We start from the raw sequence: 25904 nt of genomic DNA, 5'->3' as shown, positions 1-25904 counted from the left end.
ATAAATGGTTTCAAAATGTGGAAGTATCTGCATTACACCTAATATAGACATATATGTGTTATTTTAATACCTCCTTTTTTGAGAATTAAAGTTATAAGCTTTATTAAGGAGAGAGTTAATGATTGTATTTATAGTTGTATTTATATTTTGATTATGTTTGTACTTCCATCATTCGTTTTGCTTTACTTTTGCAGTTCATATTTAGTAGCCCAGAAGTCAAGAAAATTATTTTTCTTAAAATATAAGAATTTTGAGAACAAGAAAATAAAGTGATGGCATGTTAAGCTGGTTGTAACCAATTTTTCAAATTATTCAGGCGGAATCATGAAGTGACTTATATAAATTTCATTTTCATGTAAATCTAGTAAGTAATTTAAACATTATTCAAGTAGTAAATTAAGGAACATCGGATAAAAAAAAATTAAATTTTGTATTTCATTATACTTATATTGAGGTTAATTAAGATTCAAAAATATTATTTTCTTAAATATCGTTTGATAATAATCCGATCATAAAGAATGTAAAAGTAATGTTAAAGTACTTTAGAAAGTAGAGTTCGTAAAACTGAAGATAATATATCGAACTCAGAATTGTTCTTCTTACAGAGATTTTTCAAAGTACATTCACTTTATTGTTATTGAACTTGGCTTTGACAGGTCGGATAAACCCTTTTAAACAACAGTTTAAAAGTTTGAAAAAGTCAAAAGTTTAGTTATACTTTCTTTCACTAAAGGAAAACATTTAAAAGAATTCATTTAGACTTACAAAGGCTGCAGGCTAAATGTGTTTAAGATATTGATTGCTACACTTTAAGTTTTAAAAGGTATGTTTATTATTCCTGTACTTAAACAAATCATACACCTTATTATACTGAGAAATAATTTTGAAATTAAAAAAAAAATTAAAATCTTAAAGTAAAAATCCTCAAAAAATGGTTATGAAAAATAAACTAGAATTTTAATTAGAAGCGTATTTCGTTGTTAAACAATTATCATCAGTAGATACACAGGAATCATAGAAGTATAAAAGTGGAAATTAAAATAAATTAATTTCAGTGTAATCTGGCCGTCTGAATAGAGGATTTAAGTTGTTTAAACTTCAAATTAAATAACAAAAGTACCCTCTGAAAAAATGAAGTTAATTAAATAAAGAGGTATTAAACTGTAGATGAAGCTAATAAATATATGTGGCTATTATTGTCTACTTTCAACGAAATATTTTGTGTCAGTCGTGGGAAAAAACTAATCATTTATTGAAAAAAATTATTTATAAATAAATATTTTATTTACTTACGCGTAGATCACAATTTATTCTAATTCTTACTACAATTCCAACACCGGTAAATTAATTAGTCAAAGACTAAAATTAAGAATCTTGGAATTTCTACGAGTATATCTCTTGCAATAAATACTTCATTATCGCCATGTTCCTTTGTCGATGAGTTTGAATTGTAGTATCTATAGCTTTAGAATAATGCTAATAAATCAGTTTTATTTTTTACTCCTCAGCCAGTTTTACTCAAATATATACTCATACGTATTAAAATATTTAATTTATTGTTAAAATTAATGTCAAAAACACTAGAGAAGAAATCGAAGAAATGATTCCTTTTTCTACTATTCTTGAAAAAATGTCTATTTTTTATTTATGAGAACGTACTGCTGAAATTATTCTCAAAATGAATTTAAAAAAAAAATAATATTTTTAATGAGAGAAGATACTTGGGTTTCAGCTATTATAATTTCGTAAGTGATTGTTAGGAAAAAAAGAATATGTAAAAATCAAAGCATTTCACATGCTTCAGTTGCTCGGCGTAGCTTACTTCCGTTTTTCTAACCGTAAGCACCGTAGAAACGGGTCCTTGGGACCTTCTTCCTGGTCTCCTCCATAACTATAAGGTGCAGCGGCCACCTCCTGTCCGACAGGTCCTCTCTTCCATCCGGTATTCGAGAATTTTACTGAAATTGTCCCAACACCACCATTTGGAGCGAAGAATAACAGCTTGCCATTGTCAGCCTCCCTGACCCGTGAAAGCGCTTGATCACAAGACCCGCCAACTCATCGTTTTCTTCCTCGACCACAATCACGAAGACCGTATACCGGTCAGCGTCCTCGTCTTTGGGATAGAACACTTCCGTGCTTTGAGAGTTCCTAAATACGGTCCCACATGGAATAGATGCACCCGCACCTAATTTTCTTCCAATTCCCGGCGCCAGATCCCTGATGACGTCGACATAAGAGGACTTCCTCCAATGACCCTTAGTAACAAGAAACACTCGTGAGTCTTCCCCACCCACAACCAGGAATCTCCGCATGACAACATCTTTTTTAAATGCTTCTCTTTGCCAGCGTGCTCCAACAACCTCGTTTTGGAAAATATAATTTTATATAATAGTATAATTTTATTAATTATATAAAACAATCACTAAGAGCAAAGTGGCAAGGTGACTGGACGGCTACTGTGTTGATAATAAACTCCGGCAGATTAAAGATTCTGTGTTGCCATGTGACTCCTCATGCAGAAAAACTCGGCATGAGGAGTAGTCCTCTGTCGATTGCGGACAGGACATACGAGGGTCACACACGAGTACCTAATGTCAGGAGGACACGCATCCATATGCGCACGATGGAACTGCCGCATGACTGTGCGCCACATACTCATAGATTGCATACGTTATGCGGCGTTGTGTCGTAAATTAAATCTACCAGAAACATCCGTGGTGTCTTATGGGATGATAATGACATTTTTAACTGGATGTTTCTATTTCTGCGTAGTACTGGGTTAATACAAAAAATTTAATATTGTCGTGTATATTTTTTATGTTAGATCTTTTATGGTTTTTAGCTTTCTTTTAGTCTTTTTGTTATCTGAGAATGGGCCCTTTACAACCATCTCAGACTTCGTTTAATTCTATTCACTTTTGGTTTTATTTTAGATTTTATCTGTGATATTAGTTGTAAGTTTTATTCATCTTTTAGATTAACTTTATTTTTTAATAAAAAAAAAATTCCGGGCGATGACAACGCGCAGGCGTTTTTCGCCCCCCCCCCCAAAAAAGAGAAACAAAAAAAAACAACCTCATCAAGGTCTTCTACATCGTCGTAGCAGAGGACTCTTTCAACTTCCTCCTGACTCTCCTCTAGCGTGGTCAGTGTCTTTAGCCACGACTGACAGCCCATGAACAACACCAACCACGTTCCTTGCTCTGTCTCTGATTGTCGGAGTCAGCCTCTTACCATGTTCGAGGTCATAATTCCCCCTTCATTGAGTGACAACAAACTGTTGACAACCTTCATTAAACTGTAACAATTATGCATGGCCGTCAGGCCTCCTTCAGTCTCTATGTAGGCTGGACTCCGCCTCTTCTTCATTGAGGGGGGGGACGGCTAATACTTTGTATTAGCCTTCCCCCCCCATGTGCCTCATACAGAGGCACATTGGTTCCTCCGGCTCCACTGCAGGGGCTGGCACAATAGCTCTCTTGGCCGAAGCCTTAGTCACCTCCATCCTTTCGTCGCGGGATACAAGGAATCTTCCAGCCGGCTGATCACCAGTCCGACCAGAACAAGATATATTCCCCGGGCCACCAAAGGCCGCCCTCTTGTCTTTCGCACTTTGTGTCGCCCGTACTACGTTTAGCCTCTCCGGTACTCACCTCTAGGCTCGACGAACGACTACGCCAGGTGCCCCGAGGTAAGGTACCCAATTTTCCCAACGCCTGGTCACACAGATAGAAAAAGAAAATCCAAAACTAAAGATAATTAAATATTATCGTATGTCTTTCAAAGTTAATGTAAACAACTTGTTTACGTATATGTGTTTAGACGTTCAGAAAAAGCCCTGGATTACGTCAAATCACATCAACTTTGATATATAGATATTAATAAAAAATATTTCGAATCTTCAGTAACTCACCCTGGTACGTATGGATATCGTATAAATTGGCTATATGACCAAACTCAGGAAGAAATTAAACAGTTGAATATCACCCATAAGAATCTTGTAACAAACTAAACATCCATAAGCTATAAAACTCTTTAACAACAGTGAAATATCACGAAGGCTTGAAACAACTCTACACAGAGTTATCTTCATAATTAGACAATCATACCGCACTAATACATAAACATTAGAGAAATAAGGGACACCAGTGGTGTCTTTTTATTCAAAACAAAGAATAGATTGATTTATCTATTTATTATTTTACCAACAAATTTTTATCTATTAGGAATAACGGTACAATTTTGATGTTTAGTTTTTAGAACTGGGTACAAATTTTGGAAGAGTATTCTACAGCTTATGATTTTTTCAAGTTTGATGAAATACTTGAAAGTTATAAAAAACATTTAATTTGAGAAATTACAAAATAAAGTATTCATTAATTTAATTCTAGAGTTGTCTAATAAATTATAATAATCCTAACTGCACCTTATACATAAGTGTACGTATTCATATAAATTTATGTATTGTATATACCAAGTATAGAAGTTATACGTATAAAATTCTGTACATACATATTTTAATATCTAAAATACATACCTTATTTTGCTAATTTAGTATGCTAATAATTATGGTAAGGCATATAATATCAAGTAATTAGATAACGGGATGTACTTTTTTCTTTGCGGTATTTTAGAGACTAATAAAAGTAAAGTTATATATGCACCGGTAAGTATATTTAGATTCTACTTCCCTATCTAAAGTCAAATTATTTGTATTTTTTTTAAATTCGGTTTCCTAAAGTTTTTCCTCAATAATTTACTCTGAATCTTTTGTCTCGAGAGCAAAAATGTAGTTTTAGTAGGTAGCAGCAGTAATGTAATATTTTTTCCTAAATAGTTCTTTAATCTTATTGTTATATGCAAATGTAAAAAACATTTAAAAATATATGTATACCAGTTTGCGTGTATAATTCAAATATATCCTACAATAAAAAATCCAGCTTTAAATTCTCGATCACATTGTTTAGCAAACAATGATAATATTGACATTGCTGTTGATATGTTGTTTGTGTACTGTTAAGTCTGTAAGTGATATATACACAGAGGTAAATGACATCACATCCTAGTAGAGGTGCGGATCTAATGTCACATCTGATGTCCATTTAACTAAATAACCCCTGGCAGAGCGTTGGCAAAGAGGCTTTTCGGATAAACATTAATCTTCTCAGGTATAAAAAAAGAATATAATAATAATTATAGAGGTACTGTTTAATTGAGATATTTGTAATAAAATGGTTTGGAAATTTGCTTTTTACATCTTCATTCCAGTACTTGTTTTATCACAGTTTTTAAATCAATAATCTAACTTCACTTAAAAATAATTAAAATTATGTTATATAATTATACATTATAAATCTGAAAATTATTATACGGGTATATATTTAAAAGCCGTGTTACATGTTTAATACATTAACAAATATTTTTATAATGATAACCTCTGAAAAGATTAATACTTGTAATATTTTTAATTAATAGAAATCTCTAATATCAAGTGATGTTACTTTTACTGAATTTCAGATATTTGGCAGAAATCTTCTTATTTAAGTACTTAAATCTGTTGGCATTAATAAGCGGTCTACTATTTATTTTTATTGACGGTTGCAAAACGGTTTGTTATCATTACACATCTCTAGTGATTAATTCTTCCGTTATTGCTTTTATGAAAGCTTGTTAAAATATGGATATCAAATGAGAACAAATATGTAAAAAATTTACTCAAAAAAAGCCAGTTGGAATCAAATTTCAGTTAGAATGTTTAACAAAAATTAAGAACAAATGATATTGTTTTAAATTTATGTTCTTTATTTGATTAAAAAAATAAAATAAAAACAACTGGATGGAACAGTCATTTTACTTATTGTAAATAAATAGAACACCGAAATCTGTTTCTTGATTTTGAATAACAGGGTATCTAATCCTGGTTTATAAACAAATTGATTTAGAAAATAAATTAAAAATTTTTAATTTTATTACTTTACTTTTTATATTACTTTTTTTCTCAGGTTTTAGGGGCATCATCTATTTTGATCATAGCCCCTTCCACTTCAAAAAAAAAATAAAATAACACATAGTTATTTCATACTTCCAGTGAAACTGAAGACACATTCTTGATTTTAAACTCAGTTACTGAAATACAATCACTAATAATCTAGATTCTTAACCATGTTACATTTGTTTACCTCCTAGATTTTCCTTTCGGCCATCCTTTCTTGAATTTTTGTTCACTCTCCTTACAGCCTCTACCTCTAATGACATCGTGTCTGAGGCTTCGGAAATGGCATTTTCCTCCCTTTCAGTGACGTTCTGCGGCTGACATCAGATGATGACAATTTTGACGGAGCGATTAACATTATTGTTATTGAATGTAAACTTGATTCGATCTCCAATGGTATACTTTCGGTAAGTGTTTGATTCACACTTAAGAATAAAGGCATAATAAGAATAATTAAAGGCATACTTGGGGAGTCTGAAGCACTCGCCCTCTTCTTAAGTGTACTCTGGGCTTTTAGACGTTCCATTGGTGCAAGTTCTATAGTGTCTATATCCGGTGCTTTTTCTATTGTTATTTGCACTTCCATTGCAGTAATCTCTGACGTTTTCTGTACTTTTTCAACACCCTCCTTCTTCTTGTGACTGATCGAAGGAGTGATGTTTTTGACTTTGTCAGATGTCTCCTTATCTTTACATACAACATCAACTGGTGGTATCATTGTCGCAGGTTTTACTACTTCTTTTTTCGTTGAGAAAATTCAATCCTAGAGTCCATCTATGGATGAATCTTCACGAGTTTTGTTGCTTCCCTTCGCTACCTAGAGCCAATCTTGGTATCAATTATTTTCTCTATCATATTCGCAAGACTGGGTGCTACCAGTAACTGTATGCTGATAGCGTACTAAGCAACTGCTCCACGTTAACCGTAGATGATGTAGGGGCAGCTGCTGCTTCTGCATTTGTCGTAGTCGATCGAGGTGCCCTACTGCTAACAATTTTTCTCGCTTCAGGGTAACTTAGCTTTTACAGCGTTTTAACTTACTGAATGGCCGTTTTCAATTTGTACACCGATCAGTTTATTGACTGGCAGTTGTGGTACTCTTTGCAGTTAATGTAAACTGGAGGGTACTTACATGGATCGCCTTCGTGAGTTTCCACTCCGCACATCAAAATTTCTTGCCTTTCGCATCTGACCGCAGTATGTCCAAAACGTTGGCTCTTAAAACATCACATAGGTTGCAGGATGAAAGCGCGAACGTCTAGACGATGTATGCCAGCACGTACTTTCTCAGGCAGATTATGTCTATTAAAAGTCAACACATGTAACAGTGAAGGCATAACTTCACCATTTCTGCTCATGGTTTACCTCCGGCATTGGAGCACCCTTTGACTTGACATTTCCTCCATTGTTTCTTTTTCGGTGCAATTAAGAAGATCATGGCAAACAATGACTCGTTTCCAAGAGTTTAACTCACTGTGTGGTTGTATAAACACCGCGAACTCTCCGATCTTCTACAAAGATTGAACTTTTCGGTTTTGACTTTTCGTTTGCAGTTTCGATGTACAAGCCATTACGAATAACTTTGCCAGGATCACCAGCACAATTTGTAATTTCTCTTGTGATTAAGAATGGACTGAATTTCTGGAAGTTCCCATTCTCTCTCATAATCACTAGATGTCTGGGCCTGGGCCCATTTTTTCCAAACAAAGCTTTCCTCAAATTTCTACTGATTCTGTCAGTATTTTTCCTAATTCTCTCTGTCTCTTTACTACATTTCCTCTTCCCTTGTGGCGAATCGGCTGTTTCTAAACGACGGTGTTTACTTGCACGTTCTGCCAGGTTGAGTTGTTCAAGTTGGACCATTGTGTTTGATTCCTTCTGTAGTAAGGCTAGCCGCCGGGATACACTTCCACTCCAGAGCTTCTAACCTTAGAGGTTAGATCCGGTATTCCGGTGGAACCGGCATATCTTCTGGCAGAGAGCGGATGCGAAATCTCTGCACTGACTCCAGGCTACTACTCATCGAAACATTCAGGGCTTCCATGCACCGACAAACGTGGCACCTTCGCTACATGCTTACCATCGCAGGGGGCATGTGTACAACGGAGGATCTCCGTTATACCTGCAATAATATTGACCCTAGCGCCAAATCGCCAGCTCTAAATGTTGTTTAAGTCCATTTTTAAATAATTTTCAATGTACTTGAACTGCAGGGACCAAGAAAATCCAATCCAAAACAGTGACTGGTGGAAGCCAGGTCAAAAGAGTTCACATTTCCGAGGAAAATACTCGGAGCTTCATTAGCCAGATGTATGCATCGTACATAAGTACAACTTTTGCCGCCCGGAACGTGGAATGTAGATGGTGGGTTCCGGACATTATTATTATTATTAGTAGTAGTAGTAGCAGCATTAGTAGTAGTATTAGTATTTTTTTCTATTATATATTTGTCTTTTTATTTCATTGAATTAAATTTAAATAAAAATATTATTTTAATTACTCAACTTTTTAATGAAATTTTCGGATTCTGTATTTTTAGCTTTCAGGTGTTCTAATTTTTATTGAATGAAACACAATATATACCAAATAATACCTACTTTTTATGCAATTTTATAAAGAGACTTTTCGAATTACAAGAAATATTGCATCTAAATCTGCAGAAAATTGTAGAAAAAAATTGAAAGTTTGTGTCCATTTTATGAATCATATTCGTACAAAAAACCTCATCAAATATACGTATTATGTATTCAAATCCATCACTATAAAATGATATTTTTTATATTTACATAATTATTATTTCTGACGATTGATCATGTGAGGAAGTGTTACGTAATCAAGTATACTTAAAGTATTGCCTAGTACAATAAAAATGCAATGTCTAAGATATTAATCAGCGATATTTTGGAACTGTAAATTCTTTCTTTTAAGAAACGTAGTAGTTTGTATGATTTTGTTTTGCAAATTTCAGATATTGTTGTTGTAGTAATGAGAGACAGTTTAATTAAAATTTCGCATGGAAAAAGCAACTGTAGAATTGGAATGGTTGCCACTGTTGCCTAAGTTATTTTGGAATTGTAATAATGACGTTTATTATCTCTGTTCTGAGAGCCATTCTCTCTCGGACCATCACAGGAGCAGACCAAGAAGAAGAAGGAAAAAGAAAGAAGCCCCTGGTCTGCCCATAGTGTAATTTCGTGGCGTATGCCTTCATCCAGCCAGAGCATAGGTCTAGCCAGCCTAACACAAAGCCCGCTAACACCAGAAAGTAAGTGGTGAAGACGGAGCCGGACGAGCACCGTCTTGGCGCGCCGGTTGAAGACGACCGACGCCGAGCCAATATTACGCGTCTCTTGGGCCTACCACTATAGCGGATGCTGTAGCTCGGCGTTTCTTAATCTGTACAGAAAACAATTCTGATTATGTCAGACAGCTGTATTTAAAAGAGTAGACTCAATATAAGAAATTATGTTAGATAAAACGAAAGAATTATCAGTTGAAACTCTTTGATTACCCGGTCAATGACCGTGATATTACAATTTTTTTCGAAGCCCTATGTAAAGTCAAGAATGAATGTAAACCGTTAAGTAACTCATTCGATGCTCGGGAATGCCTTGATTTTTTTAAATTCTCTTTTGAATCCCTCATTGCTTGCATTTACAATTCAGTATGCTGTGCCGTTTACAGAGAGTGAATCGTTGGATCGAGATCTTCTGATGGGGGTATATTTACTTATATCCGGTTGAATTAAAGGAGGCAAAATGTAATAAGGCCCTTAGATCGCATCCCCTATGAATTTACAAGAATGATCCCGATTTATTTTTGAAAAAATTCTAAAAAGTTATGGATCTTCTCAGTTGTGTGCCCATTTTGGTGAGGGACAGTTGACAATGAGACGCAATTAACTAAATCCTAATGCCATTTGTAGTTGTGTTTAATTAATTACTTATTTATACAGTAAATAACAAAGATTAACTTTTTACAATGGAAGCCAATATATGGCTATATCTAAAAGTATTTGATTGAAAAAATCATGACTGCTATTGTTCGCCTACCACATAAACTACGTGAAATATCTGTCCAACAGTGCTCTGTTTGTCCCATATTCCTCTTTATTTCTGTGCTTCGCAAGCCTCCATGTACTCTCAATCGTCCGGGTATGTGCCCCTGTTTGTAGGTTTACTAAATTATATACATATGGTTTACAGTTTTATGATTAAAATTTTTCAGTAAATTTTGAATACCCCTAATAACCGCGCCATTCATCCAATATCATGGTTGTATTTGTATGGTCGTATTTTTTGCCTTATTACTGAAATTAAACTTTCAACGCTTCTGTTTTCAACTGTAACCATAAAACACTCCTTACTTTCTCGACAATACTCCCCAAAGACCGTTGTTATGGAATAACACGCCCAACTAGTTATTTCCTGCGCGAAAATAAACTTTCGTCTATTTTGATTGCCAACTCTTGACCATCAATTAAATTATGGGATTTGCAACGCTATGAACACAAACTTCGCGTAAGGAATTTATCCATCCAATCCTAGAATCGTGATTTATTTGTAACTTCTCCAGTTAGAAATTGTCAATCTTTCAGTTGATAATCCCTTAGCCCAAAATTATTAAATAAATAAGACAATTTACAGAAAGGGAGTTTAAAACCTGTTAAAAACGTATCGCTTCTAATTGTTCATATTGTCTACAGTCTTATTTTGAACAAGTCTATCGATCTGTAGCCCCGTCCTTAAAATCACATCATAACCGCGACCACACCTTCTCGGATTATGTAAAATAACATGTTCCTGAAGAAAATTTATAGCGACGTCTTCGTCAACGAATTTGTATGTAAAGTTTTTTCCTTAAAATTACGAGTTTCTAAGGAAATTTCTTATCCCATTCACTGATTACAATTTTTTTAAATATATTCATCTTCTATAAATTTCTTGCAATAAATAATATTTTTTTAAAAAATAATAAATTTAATTATGGTAAATAAATTGCTTATTATACTTATTTATATCTGTGAACTTGTTGCTCATTGTATTTATTAAGCGTGTTATATTAAATTACTCGCATTAAAATCTTGGAAAGAAAACTCAATAAAGAGTGACAAAAAGAGACTTAATTATAATTTTATAAAGTATTGAAATAATTAGATTGAAAATTTCAACAAAAAAAAAATGTCATAGTTGCTAATAAATTATATCAGTTCCATATTAGGTATAGTAGCAGTTAATAATATATACTATAAAATAGTTTAATTTTTTACGGTAAAAACAATTGTGCGGGAATGGTAAGAATATCGCGTAAAACTGTTTTTCACGACATATAATTTCTAGTCAAAATATTTTTATTTTTAATCTTGTATGCACATATGTAAAATATCTTTCATATGATCAGCAAATAATATGTGGAGCTCGAGAAGTTTATTGTCCCTGCTCCTCGAGAATTTCTGTGCTTGAGAAAATACAAAAGACGCAATAATACTGTCACAATATATCTCTTTATGAAAAAAAAAAAATTGCGCTCCGTTTACAAATAATGTATTTTTGCAGTCATGTAGTTTACATAATTTAATTTCTTTTACGAACTTTTTAACTTTTTTAGTACACATAAAAAATAATAATAGGAAAGTTATAACTTGCTGATGGGTTTGAAGTTTACGTGTAAATTATAAACAATAAAAAAGGGTTCCCTTAAAATTGCTTACTTCCTATATGTAAAATTTCGTTATAATTAATATATTATTTTAGTTCTTACTGAAGAAATTAATGATTAAACAAATTTTAAATTAAATTAAAAAAAAAAATCATATTTTTAATACTCTCATTTCTCTTTTTGTTCGCTATAATTAAGTATTATTATTATTTTTCAGTGAAAAGCATCCGTGTTTGAGCTGCTATTATCTTTTAACTAAAGGTTAGGGAACATGTATCCCAAAAAATTTTTTTTCTTTAATTTAATTCTTACTTAATTAAATATTTAATTTTTTCTTACTTTATTTAGATCTGGTTAAAACTGCAATAAATGAGTCATTTTCATTTAAGGAACAAAAAACTACGTCAAAACACAGATTCTGAGCGTATGTATTCTTTTGTTGGAATATACAATGTCTGATTTTTATAACTTCAACAAAAGGATTGGGTAAATATTTGGTCACCGAAAGTAAAAGTAAGGACTTTTCTATAACTTTCTAAACTTTAAAATTTTTTAAAAAATTATTTCTGGAATTGTTTGATTATTTAAAAAATATGTATAATTAATTCGGGGATTGTTTTTTGTGATTATTTTGGGCACGTACTGATATATCTTAATTTCTGTTTTAAAATTATTTATTACAACTGAAAAAATAAATCTTTCTGATTACTACAGCAGGACGTTATTAACTTGTTTAAAAAAATGCCTACTACTACATTCCCGTCTAGGGCTACAGCAAAGCTTTAGCATTAGAAAGGAAAGTAATGTAATCGGTCCAATTTGGTCATATGCGGTTTCACCGGATCTTTAAGTTTTGACAGCTAAGGACTCTACAATCCGGATGGAAATTTTCCAGATGTTCGAATGTATGTGTGTGACCTCTAAATTTTCTAAATGATGTTCGGTGTCGTCCTCTAAATCACCTTATATCTCCATAGCTACTGGACCGATTTTGACCAAATTTGGTCAGATTACTTCTATATATGGGAAATTGAAGCCATTAAAATTTTAACTTTAAAAGTCAAGGCGGTGAGGCTGTACAGCAAGATCACCCTTAGTATGTCGAGATTTCGCCTAAATATGGTATTATTTTTTTCGACACATTTGTTAACAATTAAAAAATAATAATATGTGCAAAAAAATTTTGCAAAATCGTACCCCCACCCCAAAAAATCCTCTAAATAAACTAGTGGTTAAGTGAGTGTACTGAGCCAATAGTACCCCCTCTCATCACAAGGAACACTAGTGTAGCACTGACCTACAGCTGTTGTAGTCACTACTATGTTATGAAATCACTGGTGAGCGGTAGAATTTAATAACTGAATAATATTTAAAGTTAAAATTCTGATGTAGTCAACTACATTCCTTGTACGCCTATTAAATTACATTTACACATGCTTAACTGCACATCATTTAAACTTATTTCATCTGAAAGTGGGATACGATCCTCCAATTCTTTAATAAAGTGGACAGTTACACAATTGCATTGTGGTGGACACCACATGTTTGAAATTCAAACAGTCATGACGGAGTAATTATTTTAATTATTGACCTATTATATTATCCTTATCTCCTGATGCTGGTTTGAAATAAACCGAAAGATCTCGAGAAAACACATCTTTTTTGCTGGTAAGGTGGATACAAAATATTTAATTATTTTTTATTCTACTAAAAAGATTATCAGCTAAAACCATCTTTAAGAAATTTACTCTGTAAAAATTTTTGAATTAAAATTTTCGTTCACTAATAATTTCTAATTTTTTTATTGTTTTTACTGAAATTTTAATTATTGAAATTTATTTTTTTTAAATCAGAAGGTATATTAATAAATTAATATATTTAAATTAAATATATATATGCTTATGAAGTTGGATCGAACCGATGTGTTTTCCACTTGTTAGATCCAAATATCTCATTAATTTAAAAATTCATTTGGCTCGAGAAACAATGAGAATAAGTAACACTTATCATATACCGTTGAAAAGCTTTCACTCAATGAGGGCTTATTATTGCAGTTAAAAAAAAAGTCCAAAATCCAATTTTTTTGAATTGATCCAAACAAATTTTGATTAAGTCAATTGCAACTAAAAGGCGAAGTGTACAACTAGATGTTACAGCAGTCCTAAATCCAAAATTTTAACATTCTATGGCTAATCGTTTTTTAGTTATGCGAGATACATACATACGTACGTACAGATGTCATGCCGAAACTAGTCAAAATGGATTCAGGGATAGTCAAAATGGATATTTCCGTTGAAATCTGAAAACCGATATATTTCGCGATCACAATACTTCCTTTACTTCGTACAAGGAAGTAAATATAAATTGTAATTAGACATTTCATTAAAAATTTATATATTTTCTATTAACTGAACAGTGAATACAAATGGATATACGCTTTTCCTTTTTATTTTAATATTCTTCTTGATTTAATTCAATAACATAGGGCAATTTTTTGGTGGTAATAAACAATTGACTTACTACACGATATAATTAATTTAATATAACTACACAAAATATGACGTACCCAATGAAGAAATAAAATTCAACCTATGCTAAATACAGAAATTGATAAGTTAACGTTTCCCTTTGCTACCTTCAGTGAACTGAGTACAGTGTAACCAGACCGATATAACAGATTTAAGTAAGGGATTCCTACCAATTAAGAAGAAAGTAGTAGAAAATATAATAATAGGATGAATCCAGAAAGAGGTTAAAAAAAGCCCTTTTAGTAAAGCTAAAGGTCCGGTTAACAATCGTCCTTTGTAATTCTGACCGCTGACACACATAAATATATATTGTTCTGTAAGAAGCGTTACTGGAACCAGGGCAGGAATCTCAAGGGAAAATGTGTGGGCGGACGATCATTCTCACTCTTCGAGTTGGGTCCAGTCCTACAGGTAAAAGAGAATAGGCGTATATATACTCTGGGGAAGACCAGTTGATAGTCGTCAGTCTGCGAGAGAGTGCTACGATAGAGTTCTGCGAAATCTGAATTCTTCGTACGAGGAAGTAAAGTATTTACTTCGTACAAGGTAGTAAAATTATTTAAAGTAGCTGCTAGTACCGCCACACCCGAGCAAATGAAATACGCTATGCGCGTAACGGGAAAGTCGTACAAGTGTATTGTCAGTTTTTATTTTAATTTGGGCTAATTCTGCTTCTCATTATAAAAAGAAAGGTGTTTGTAGAAAAAAATATTGAAAAATTATATTAATGAAAGATGAATAAAACAGTAATATTTGGATTGAAGTAAATTTTCTTTAATTTTCTGCCGTCTAAATATTTGACTGTTATCTGCGGTTAGCTTCTTTTAACTTAAGTAAGGTCATAGAAATGTAGAATTACACTAACGGACCACTTGATATGAAAACCTTTAACTTACACTAAATTTTAATAACTTTAAATTCTATTCCTTAAAACATAGTAAAAATTAAACATTCCTTAAAATTCCTTAAACATTTTTTTATTACTATCATTATGTTTTCAAAATTTGGTTTGTCTTCGTAATATTATTAATTATTCTTCTGTTAAAAATCGTTTTTGACTTTTAACTCTTTGTTAAGTAATTGTCATGTTAGTATTATATTTTAGTACTAAAATTTTCATCACTTGAGGAACTAACACTGCTTTTTAGACTCAAATAATTGCGATGAAAAATTATCTACTTAAAATATTAGAATGTGGGTTTGTTTTTTATTTTCTCTAGATTAGAGAAAAGGAAACATATATGTGTTTATCGTTTTTTTGGAAAATTAAACTTATTTCCAGCAGAAAAACTAATTAAATGAATTTTTTTCAATTTTGTTCAGTAGTTAATATGTTCGGTTCAATATTTATTTGTAAAAATAGAAAAAACATTTAATAAAATTACTTTTAATTGCTGATTACAATAAACATGATTTTTCGAAAAGGAATAAAATTATATTCTCATTCAATGTACGACGTATTTTACAATTTCATGCACATTTGAATAAATTTGGGATAGATACAAGTAATACTGAAACAGAAAACATTACAGTATACTACAAATAAAAAAAGGCGTCGAGAAAAGGTCTAAATCCAAGATGAATGATAATCCATTACTAAAGTGATAGAAAAATGGTAACGTATAGAACACTTTGGTTTTAAATTGGGGTGTCCAAAAGTGTTTGAGTGGAATAGATTTATTTCTTTGCAAATCTTCACAGTGGATCAATATTTATATCTTATTACTGTACGTAGTAGAATTATATAAATTTGTCCTGCATATTAATTCCCCCCTCAAAAGAAAAAAAAGGATATTAGACCATCGTAAATATTTACGTGCTGTTGTTTTTAACGTAAGATGTAATAAAAATAAATTACTTATTTAGACTAAAATATTATGGGTAACATGCGTTGTAAAATTTATTGAGTGTGATATAAAATGAATATTTTCTAATACTCGTTTAAAATTATTGATTATATCGGTAAAAATAAATTAGTTTATGACCTGAATCAAAGTTATTTGTTGTTCAAAATAACCATATATTTAAAAAGGTTTTCGCTTAAGCTCCAAAAATTATTTGTTTCTTCGCAATTCTAATTTCAGCAAAAGTAACTTTTCTCAAGAATTAGAAGTAAGCTAATAAGTTTTTCTTCTTTGTAAAGAACTTTGTCTAATATAGGTATCGCAGTATACATTCACCCGCCTGAGAATAAACTGGGATTTGAATAGGCTTATAAGGAATTTGTTATTTATTTATGTAAAAAAATGTTGTAAGATATGATAAACCAAAAATTTAGGTACTAGGGGTTTCTTTCGTATAATAAAAGTAAAATAATTAAAAAGTAGTAGAAATAGAATAAAGCTGAATCAAAGAAAATTAAGAAACAAGATTTCCAAACAAAGCGTACAGGACTAATAATACAGGTAAAAGAAAACATAATTAATTTACTCATGAAATAACTCATCACAAATAAAACTGATAAATATTGTATTTTTATTATTGTGTATACAAAAGCTAAATAAACTAGTTTCAGTAACAAACTGCCATCAAATAATTTTTTCTTACACAAAATGTTATTTCAACATCATATTTTATTCTTTGTGAGACATCATTAAAAAAAATATATATAGTAAACTTAAATCTGTGTGATTACATAGGAGGAAAAATCACAATAAACTCCGTTTTCCTATTCGGTTTTATTCAACAGGTAGTCAAATATCCATAAATCTATAGTCAGCTACTATGCTGTTTTATAGACTGTTCCATCACAGTAGATAAAAAGAAAAAGGGAAATTACCCTTGTTAGAACCTTGGCGGAAGTATATAAAGAATATATTACGGATTCTGTATAATATACATACGATACTATATGTAGATTAGTATCTTACACATTGTGGACTCTTTTAGAGTATACATTACGCTTTTTTAAGAAGATGTCCAGAAGAGCATCTTTATAGTTCGCAGTTTATCAGATTTTAGTTACGTAAAATACAAAATGATCTTCATTTTACTGAGCTTATTCATAAAACATATTATTGGTGATTATTATTAAATATATTTCTGTACGAAAGAATAATGTGTATAACTATATAAAGCTGCATTTAGTATTTTCTTATTTCACGGCACACATGCAAGAATGTGCACTACCAATTAGATAAACATTAGCTGTGAAAAGATACGTAAAGCAATTACGCAAAGATATTCATTTATGCACATTTCATTACACATTATTGGGATTTTACCTGTGGGTGAGCCGTGTCTGAGAACGGCTATATTGATGACGTGTAGCGCACACAATGCGAGTGAATTTGAAAGATTAGCCGTACGGGAAAGATGCAAGAGCCGTTTGAGATTAGTTTCCTGCCTTATCCCTACAAGGAGACGAGCTGAGGTTTCACGTCTACTTTACACACTTGAGTGAGAATGAAAGAAGATGAGAGACGCGAGAATACAATAAATAGTAGCGCGGAGCAACATATGGGACAGTTATACGCGGACGCTCAATTGAGTGAACATTTCTTTGAATAGGATATTGTACTAATGTGAGTAGTGCTTTACGATAAATTTACGATGAGTCTGCGATGTCTTCCGAATCTCAAATGAAGTAGAAAAACACCTTAGAGCTTGAAATCATCAAAGGCTACCGCTATAAAGTCATGATCAAATATGATGATCTTCTTTTGGAAGTAATTGCTGCAAAATCCACGGATACTACAAAAAGCTCCAAGCGGTATTAAACATTACGAAAATACGACGTTGAAATTGTTGGTGTTCGCAAATTAACCTTTAAGTTTCAAGGTATAGAAAACAACATAAATTATTATTTGTCTATAGTTAAATTCGATGTCATTCATTCTGCAAATATCGCTACGGGATATGGAGACCGTGATTGTATTTTGAGTAAGACATCCAAAAAGTAAACTAATGTAAGAAGACAAATGGTTGTACTTTATTTACCAACATGCAAAGCAAGCCAGCAAAAAAAAACACAATAAAACTTTAGACGGTTTCGTTTTCAAATCCATCTCGCACTCGGAAATGAAAAGCTGCTGTCACGTCGATTTGATCGGCTTTCAGTCAAAAATTGGATTATTTAGATAAATCCAAGCTGAAATTCATCAAGCAGTTTCGGATAGGTTTGGAATGTCAGTGGCTTCTGTAATAAAGTGTTGGCCAACTTCAAGCTTCTGTAGTAAAAAAAAATTACATCATTTTTTGTTAGCTGAGATGTCATTTGATTCTAAACCAACAGGTTTTACACAGAATATGCGTCAGTATTTTGCATATTTCTAATTTATAATGATGTAGAAAGAGAATAATGTAAATATTATCAAAATTTTCCAGTACATAAAGTAAATGAAAGATGCAGCTTTGCGGAGTGTCCTTTCAACTTTATAAAAATTTTAATAACCCGCCAAAACACTTTGAGTGTAATAATCAAAAAATTGAGTTCGTTTCACAAGTTGAGAAATTGATAATAAGTGTACAGAAGATACATACCGTATGCATCTATGTACCACGCGCACTCCGTATTAGACTACCACCCGGTTCCAAAAATTAAAAAATAGAAAACAAAATTGTAAATATTTTGCATTTTTAAACAAAACCATTATAAGAAACGTATACTGTTGAACCTATAACAATGTTTGTTATCTGTGTAATGTCAGTAAAACAGTTTAAATATTAAATTAAAAGCATCAAAATTTTGTAGCTTTTGTATCATTTACTCATTTTGTAGTTAAATCAGTAAAGACTTATAACATCAATATGTCATATTATAAAACGATTTAAACAAAAATTACTTGCAAACATATTTTTGAACAATTACCCGCACTAATTGGAAGGATGAATAACTTGTAAATTCATCTCTGAATTAAAATTAATTTTTTCTGTATTTTATAACAACGATTATTATTTTCATCAAAATAAGTATCTCTACAATATTTAAAAGTAAGTATTGAAAGTTCTTTATTTAAATAAACAATTAACAGACAATAGAATAATACAATGAAGACTGATTCATTTAATGTTTTAATCCGTTTTACTAAATGCAGAAATTTAGTTAAAAAGTTGTAGTTAAGAAAGAGATTCTTAGAATACGAAAACCAGATGAATTGAATATTCTTATACTATTACGTAAAGATCAGAAATAATTTCAAGAGATTATCATTCAGTAATGAGGTTACATTAATTCCTTTGGTGAACGTATAAAAACAATGGAATTATAATGATGATATCTTTTCATTAGACAAATTAAATTTCATTCAATTAATATACTTTATAAGCACAACCTGATAATTACAGAAACGATTAACTTGTTACGTCTGCAACAAAATTTTATATTTATGTTGCAGTGTCTACTTTTACTGTGTATGTTTTCAATCATTTCTATTATTAGTAAATTTATAATAAACGAGATAATTCAGTGTTTTCTAGTTCAAACGGAGATAATTAATGGGTTTAGGGTAACTGATTAAACCGGCTTTTGTGGTGCGGTAAACTGGATAAGTTACAAAACTTAAAGCTATTTGGAATGTCTTGTAATAAAGAACTTCATCAAAAACCTGTCTAACCTAAAATTTTATTTTTTTATTTCGTAGATATATGGAATTGTGCAGATTTTGCTCAAAGGAAAAACCGTCTATTGGATTTCAATTCATTGGAAGAATTTCTCCAGATGTAATATTACTTTCCCTTTAGTCAAGTAAACATCATTTAATCCGCCACGAACTAGTTATTATTGACTATTAAGTATTAAATATTAACTATTACTCACTACTATTAATTACATAAATACAGAATAAGGGGTTGGATATCACAAAAAAATTCAATTGAGATATAAGTACTAAAATTCTTTCCCAGATATTCCATTACCCATTCATGGAATTTTGTCAGTAAACGAAACGGAACTTCAACTTATTAAGAATAGCTTCGAAATTCGCTCACAATCAGGCCTACACATACTTTTATAAACACATAACTACAATATATAGTTATTTCTTCAACAAGGACAATTTATTCTAAACAAATATTAATAAAATAAGCAAAATTAGAAAATAAAAACATTAATTTTAAGGAATTCAAATTCAAATTATCAAAAAATCGCCGGTGCAGAAAGAAATTGGATGATCTAACATTATTATCCTTGGATGATGGATGTGATTTGTGTTTTAGGAAGGATTAGAATGACCGGTTATATCTTATTTGCATGTAAATTATTATTATTATTGTACAATAAACATAGAAAGCGAAAAAAAAGTGTTAGAGAGAAGATGAGTGGCATAGATGTTTATTTTTCCCTACTGTTTCAGTAATCAATAGATCTACAACGTGACGGAAAGCGTCAGTAGTTTTATGAGAATGGAAGGAAACATAATGTGTTATGCATACAAATTTTTTTATTTCCTTTAAATGGAAATGTTATATTTTTATTTAAAAAGTAACCGTAAAAGAAAATTCTTTGTTTATATTTGATATAGGTGTAATTTAATCTCTTAAATAAAAATTATTCGTATTTGGTCTGGAAAAATTAAATTTAAAACCGGACGGATAACATTTGCATATTCGCATTTTGAAAAGCAGGCTTGGAGTGACATAAAAGTAAAAATATTTACTGATAGAAAGAAAACTGAGCAAGAAGGGGAGATGATACAACTAAAAGCGAAAGAGAGAGAAAGGACGCCAACGGTCAAAGGAGAACTCAAGCGATGTCATATATTCATAAAAAAAAAAGCTTTTGAACTTAGAGAAAGTTAATTTAAAAATAATATGGTAGATTAAAAAAGAGATATTAAAGAAATAATCTTGTGATTAAAAAAAAAAAAAAAAAAAACAGCGTCACGAGAAAATGATTCTTAACTTCTTAAGAACGGCCTACAATCCAGAAAACAGAAATATTGTTAGCTAGTCAACCTGCATGGGTCAATAAAAAATCAGAAAATATTACAACCTTTGATGTTACGCCGGTCTATAGTGAATCAGTTTTAAAGTAGTTGTAAATTTTAGTTAAGTTAAAGGAGCTGTAATACTGGAATTAAAGTAATTTAATACCTGAAGGTGGTTGATGCGATTTATTGGTGAATAGAGAAACTAAAAAGACAAGCAGCAGAATTAGGGATAAAACAGATTACGGCCACAAATTTATATTGTTCATTAAAATATTAAAGAAATATTTTAATAAGAATGACAGACTATCTACTTGTGCTACAGACTAAATGATAATTGCAGTAAAACTATTAAATTACTGCAGAAGTGATTGCAGTGTCTTCTGATTTTGCTATTTTTGTATATAAATCTCGTGAAATTTTTTCTTCAAGATAATAAATCAAGGTTATTGAACTATATACAATTAATTCAGTTATTTTAAATCATATTAAGTTCTTTTTAGTTTATAATTCCAATTGTTCCGATTTGTTTATACATTGCTCTAAGAATTTTTTTCAGCGGTTAATTTTTTTGTTGTTGCCTTCTCTAATCATGGATAAGGAAAGGGAAATGGAAGTGGAATCTTCATTCCAAGACACTCAAACGGCGGTGAGGTCCCGGAAGACTACTCCTACGACAAGTTGTCTGACCTGACTCACATGGAGGTGTGGTTGAAGGACACCAGGGAGCGGCGTTCTAAGCGGAAGGTGGAAGCCACAGGAGGAGTGATAGTAATGATGATGCATATTTAGCAAATACTGATATGGACCTCCTTATGAAGGAGGTAACAAAGTTGGCGTTAATGGTTCGCAGAAACGAAACGTCAATACCAAAATGGAGATTAAGGAATGTGCCACGACTATACTTAATACGGCTCGGGCGGTGGAGACCACTGTGGTTGCGCTTTATGGTGTGGTGTCTAACTTCAGGACGACATCTGATAGGGCAGCACAGACTGTGAGGACTGATACTAGTGACGTCAAGCGGGTCCTGAAGGAAGGTTTGTTGGATAACCGGGAGGAAGTAGTCGGTAGGAGGTGGCCAAGCGAAGTCTATTAGGTGTTTGAGGTGTTGGGCGAGCTACCACCAGAGGGTGATATTGGTGCGTTGATGTATGTCTTAGATATGAAGGAGAACAAAGGCGGCCCCTATGCGGGTCACATTTGCTCCCAGGCGCCAGGAATCTGTGCCATTTTCAACAAAGGAGGTATACGGTCTGAAGTTCTTTTTAGTATTATTCCTTTAAATTATATGGTATGGACTTCTAATAAAAAAAAAAAAAAAATAGCGGACTAACCTGTTTATCGGGTTCGTAAAAGTGAAAATTTTAAATTCAAATATTGTAAATATTAGTGAATTTATTGTTAAATAGAATTCAAATATTAAAATGAAATATACCACAATGAAGTCGTAAGTGTTTATTTAAAAAAGTGAAATAGTAGAATAAAGTAAAATATATCTCTTTGAAAGAATTAACTTCCAAGGAAGTAGTTTTTCAAGATGCTCCATTTAAATATTATTATAATCCCATTTGAAATACAAATTCAAGTGAAATTATAGCAATAAATTTAACTTAATATGTGTATTTTCATAAAAATTTATATAGTCGGTCGAGTAAGTTATCATTTTATTTGGTACAGCGTTTACAGTAAGAGTTATTACTGATACTTATTTTTTTAAAGTGACAAAATTTAAACCCATAAATTGAGTTTAGAGGACACCTCATATTCAAATATTGAATATGAATAACATAGTCAAATTTTGACTTTTAGAAAATAGAATAAGAAGATGATTCATATCAGTCGTTTGTCAAGTTTTAAGCTATCGTTCACTTCTCTTTTTTATCTTTTTTTGATGTTTTAGGGACATCACTTCTATGGCCGTTAGCTCCTTTAGTTGTCTTATTTTTCTTCAAATTGTAAAACAAAAAATTCTATAAAATATTAGCAGAGAAATATTTTTTCAAATTTCTTTAAAACTCAATTTTTGAAGTCATATTTAAATAAGTGATATATTTGCAATTAAAACGCTTAAGATTTTACTAAACAAAAGAGTAATTTAATCGTTTGACAATATTAGTATAAATAGAAACAAGGCCTACATTTTTGAAAAATGGAACTGCTTTCCATATTCATTAAAATATTATTTCACTATATTTATTAATTTCATGAAAAACGCCGTTTTGTAGTAAAGTTTATTAAAATATGAATTAGTCAATTGGATTTTGAGGTGTAATTTTAACGAGAAGACAAAGAGGGTCGAAAGGAAAAATTTAATATTATCAAACAAGTTATTACGTAGTTTTTTCTTTATTTTTTTAACAGTAATAACTTGCAAAGTTTAGTAGCATATTATTAAAATATTTGTTTTAATGGAGACTATCTGAAATTTTTAAATTGTTAACCATTTCTTCTAGGAAACAATAATTACTGGAAAATTAGTATTTCCATCCGAGTATTAGTAATACATTAATGTTAAGCTAATAAATTGTAAGTTATTCTTCCAATATTTTTTTCTTTGGCACGATAACTATTACACCATTTTGATCTCTAATCTAATGGCTTTGTTAATACTACCCTTAAATTTTTTTAGCCTATTCAGAGGTACTTCTCTTCTGCAATAAAATAATTTTAATGCTTCATTACCTATTACTGCTACAACTATTACTATTGATTCCATTACTACTACTACTGCTATTGCTACAGCTACAGTATATTTTGGTTTTTTAGCTTCATGAAATTAACGAAAGATGATCATTTGTTAAAAATAATTTAAAATGACGGTTTATTAGTGACTTGTTTTAAACTTTTGTTGCCTACTTCAATGTTGCAATAAATGTTGTTGTTCACTATCTGATTTTAAATCACACTCTAATAATTATTTAAATGTAACTACAACAGCTAGAGGGAGGCCAGTTTCGCAGAGATTAACGGTCACTAATTATAGTGATAAATTTTCTAAATTTGCATATATTTGTAATTATATAAAATGTAAACTATTATATATCTGTAATGAATAGGCCTATGATTGTTATGATTAATTCTTCTGGTTATTAAAATGATCAGCGACCAACCGAGTTGTAAATTCATCTAGTGAATTACCAGCCAGATCCTCTTGTACATAAATTAATGTTTAAGAACATTCAACGATATATAGAACATACGTTTTCGAAAATAGGTACAAAATATCGTAAATGATTGTCAGAAAAACAAGCCAAACTTACATAATACGGCATTTTAACGCAACTGATTACATCTGAAATATTCACTTCAATTTTTATCAAGTACCAAATAATTATTAAACAAATTTTAAATATCAAAATGTATTTTTCATGGAAAATATGAATATTAATAGAAGAAAAGATATTAAGCCGAAAAGATTAAAAATGTAGATAAACTGTCGCAACATAACAATGTTGGCAATATATTAATTTTTACAATACTTCAGTATTCTTACATTTCATATACTCATTATATTATTAAATATTCGATACAAAACAACTATGCGTAACTTAATAAGAAATTCATTATTACACAAACAGTTTATCACCTGTCAGTGTAGTGACTGTCATTGCGGCACTGACAGTCATAATTTTCTTTCTTCTTTCCAGAAAATGAAATAAACATGAATAATCTATTAATACCAAAATCGTTCGTTCATAGTTAATAAATCAATTAACATATTAATTTTGTTTTGCACGGAATATCTATTTTTTTTTTTTTTGTGTCGGTTACGGATGTATTAGAATGTATTGTGGGGAGACTATTTCAAGAGGTTCAAGTTTTAAAAGTAATAGGACATTTAATCAGTCTTTATTGAATCTTTATCGATTCTTATAGGCATGTATTTTAAAGGAATATCACAGTACATGTATTTATATATTAAACTACTGTTAAAATACTATTCAGAGCGCATTACAAAAAGAGATTTTTCTTTCAAAAGAAAAATCTGAAAAAAATCTTTTAACTTTTAGTTAAAAGTTTTTGATCATAAGAACATTATTTTTTTTTTACCCACCTTTAAATTCTTTCACGGGAGGGGATATCATTTTGATTGTTTAATTCTGTTTGCACTTTTCTTGAAATAAGTTTTATCTATTTAACACACAAAAGATGTATGCACTAAGTCATCGTAGTTGTTATTTATTAGGTAAGTTCAAACTCTATCTTTATCTTTTTCTTCATGTAAGAATTTATGTAAATAATGTCATTAAACAATTAATTTATTACGTTAATGTTGAACTCTTTTCGTAATAGAAAAATTTGGAGGAAGATCGTATCAAAAAACTATTTCTTGGAAATTGAACACATAGAATGTTCCTTTAGGTTAAACCTTCTTCTAGTTAAGGCAACAACTGCATAATTGCTTCTTACTTTCATAAACTCTCTCGAAATTATTAATTCAGTTGCAATTATTGATAGAAGCTAAACAATTTTAAAACCATGTTAATAAAGAATTTAATTTCAAGTTTTTAGTTTGTTATAATCAACAGTATACAATCTAAATTTAATCACCTGAAATATGCCTGATACTATCGTATAAAATGTATCAGCATAGAAAGATTAATGAAGCTGATAAAACTACATGGCAAATCTCAAATCTCAACCGATTAGTTTTTATAAATCAAAAGCTAAAGTTATCAATGCCCTTAGGGCATTAAATAATCCATTCTATTCTTCCATCTAAAGGGGTAACTTGTATGTTAGGATTTATTAACCGTTCGTTTGTTATTAAATGAATACACACAAATAAAGGTTATGTTAAACGGCTGTTAAAACAGATTAAAAAAAAACTACTATCAAAAATCCCTTTAAATT

At 31.1% G+C, this 25904-nt stretch overlaps 1 protein-coding gene across 1 annotated transcript in view; it reads left to right on the top strand.

Moving 5' to 3' along the window:
• LOC142318196 (tachykinin-like peptides receptor 86C) overlaps positions 1–25904 on the top strand; it is a 734981-nt gene that overhangs the window by 519077 nt on the left and 190000 nt on the right. The gene's annotated exons all lie outside the window — the stretch shown is intronic.

Source organism: Lycorma delicatula, chromosome 1, assembly GCF_047948215.1.
Source record: "Lycorma delicatula isolate Av1 chromosome 1, ASM4794821v1, whole genome shotgun sequence".
NCBI lineage: Eukaryota > Metazoa > Arthropoda > Insecta > Hemiptera > Fulgoridae > Lycorma > Lycorma delicatula.
The sequence above is the reverse complement of the archived record's forward strand: the minus strand, read 5'-3'. Positions and strand labels throughout refer to the sequence as shown.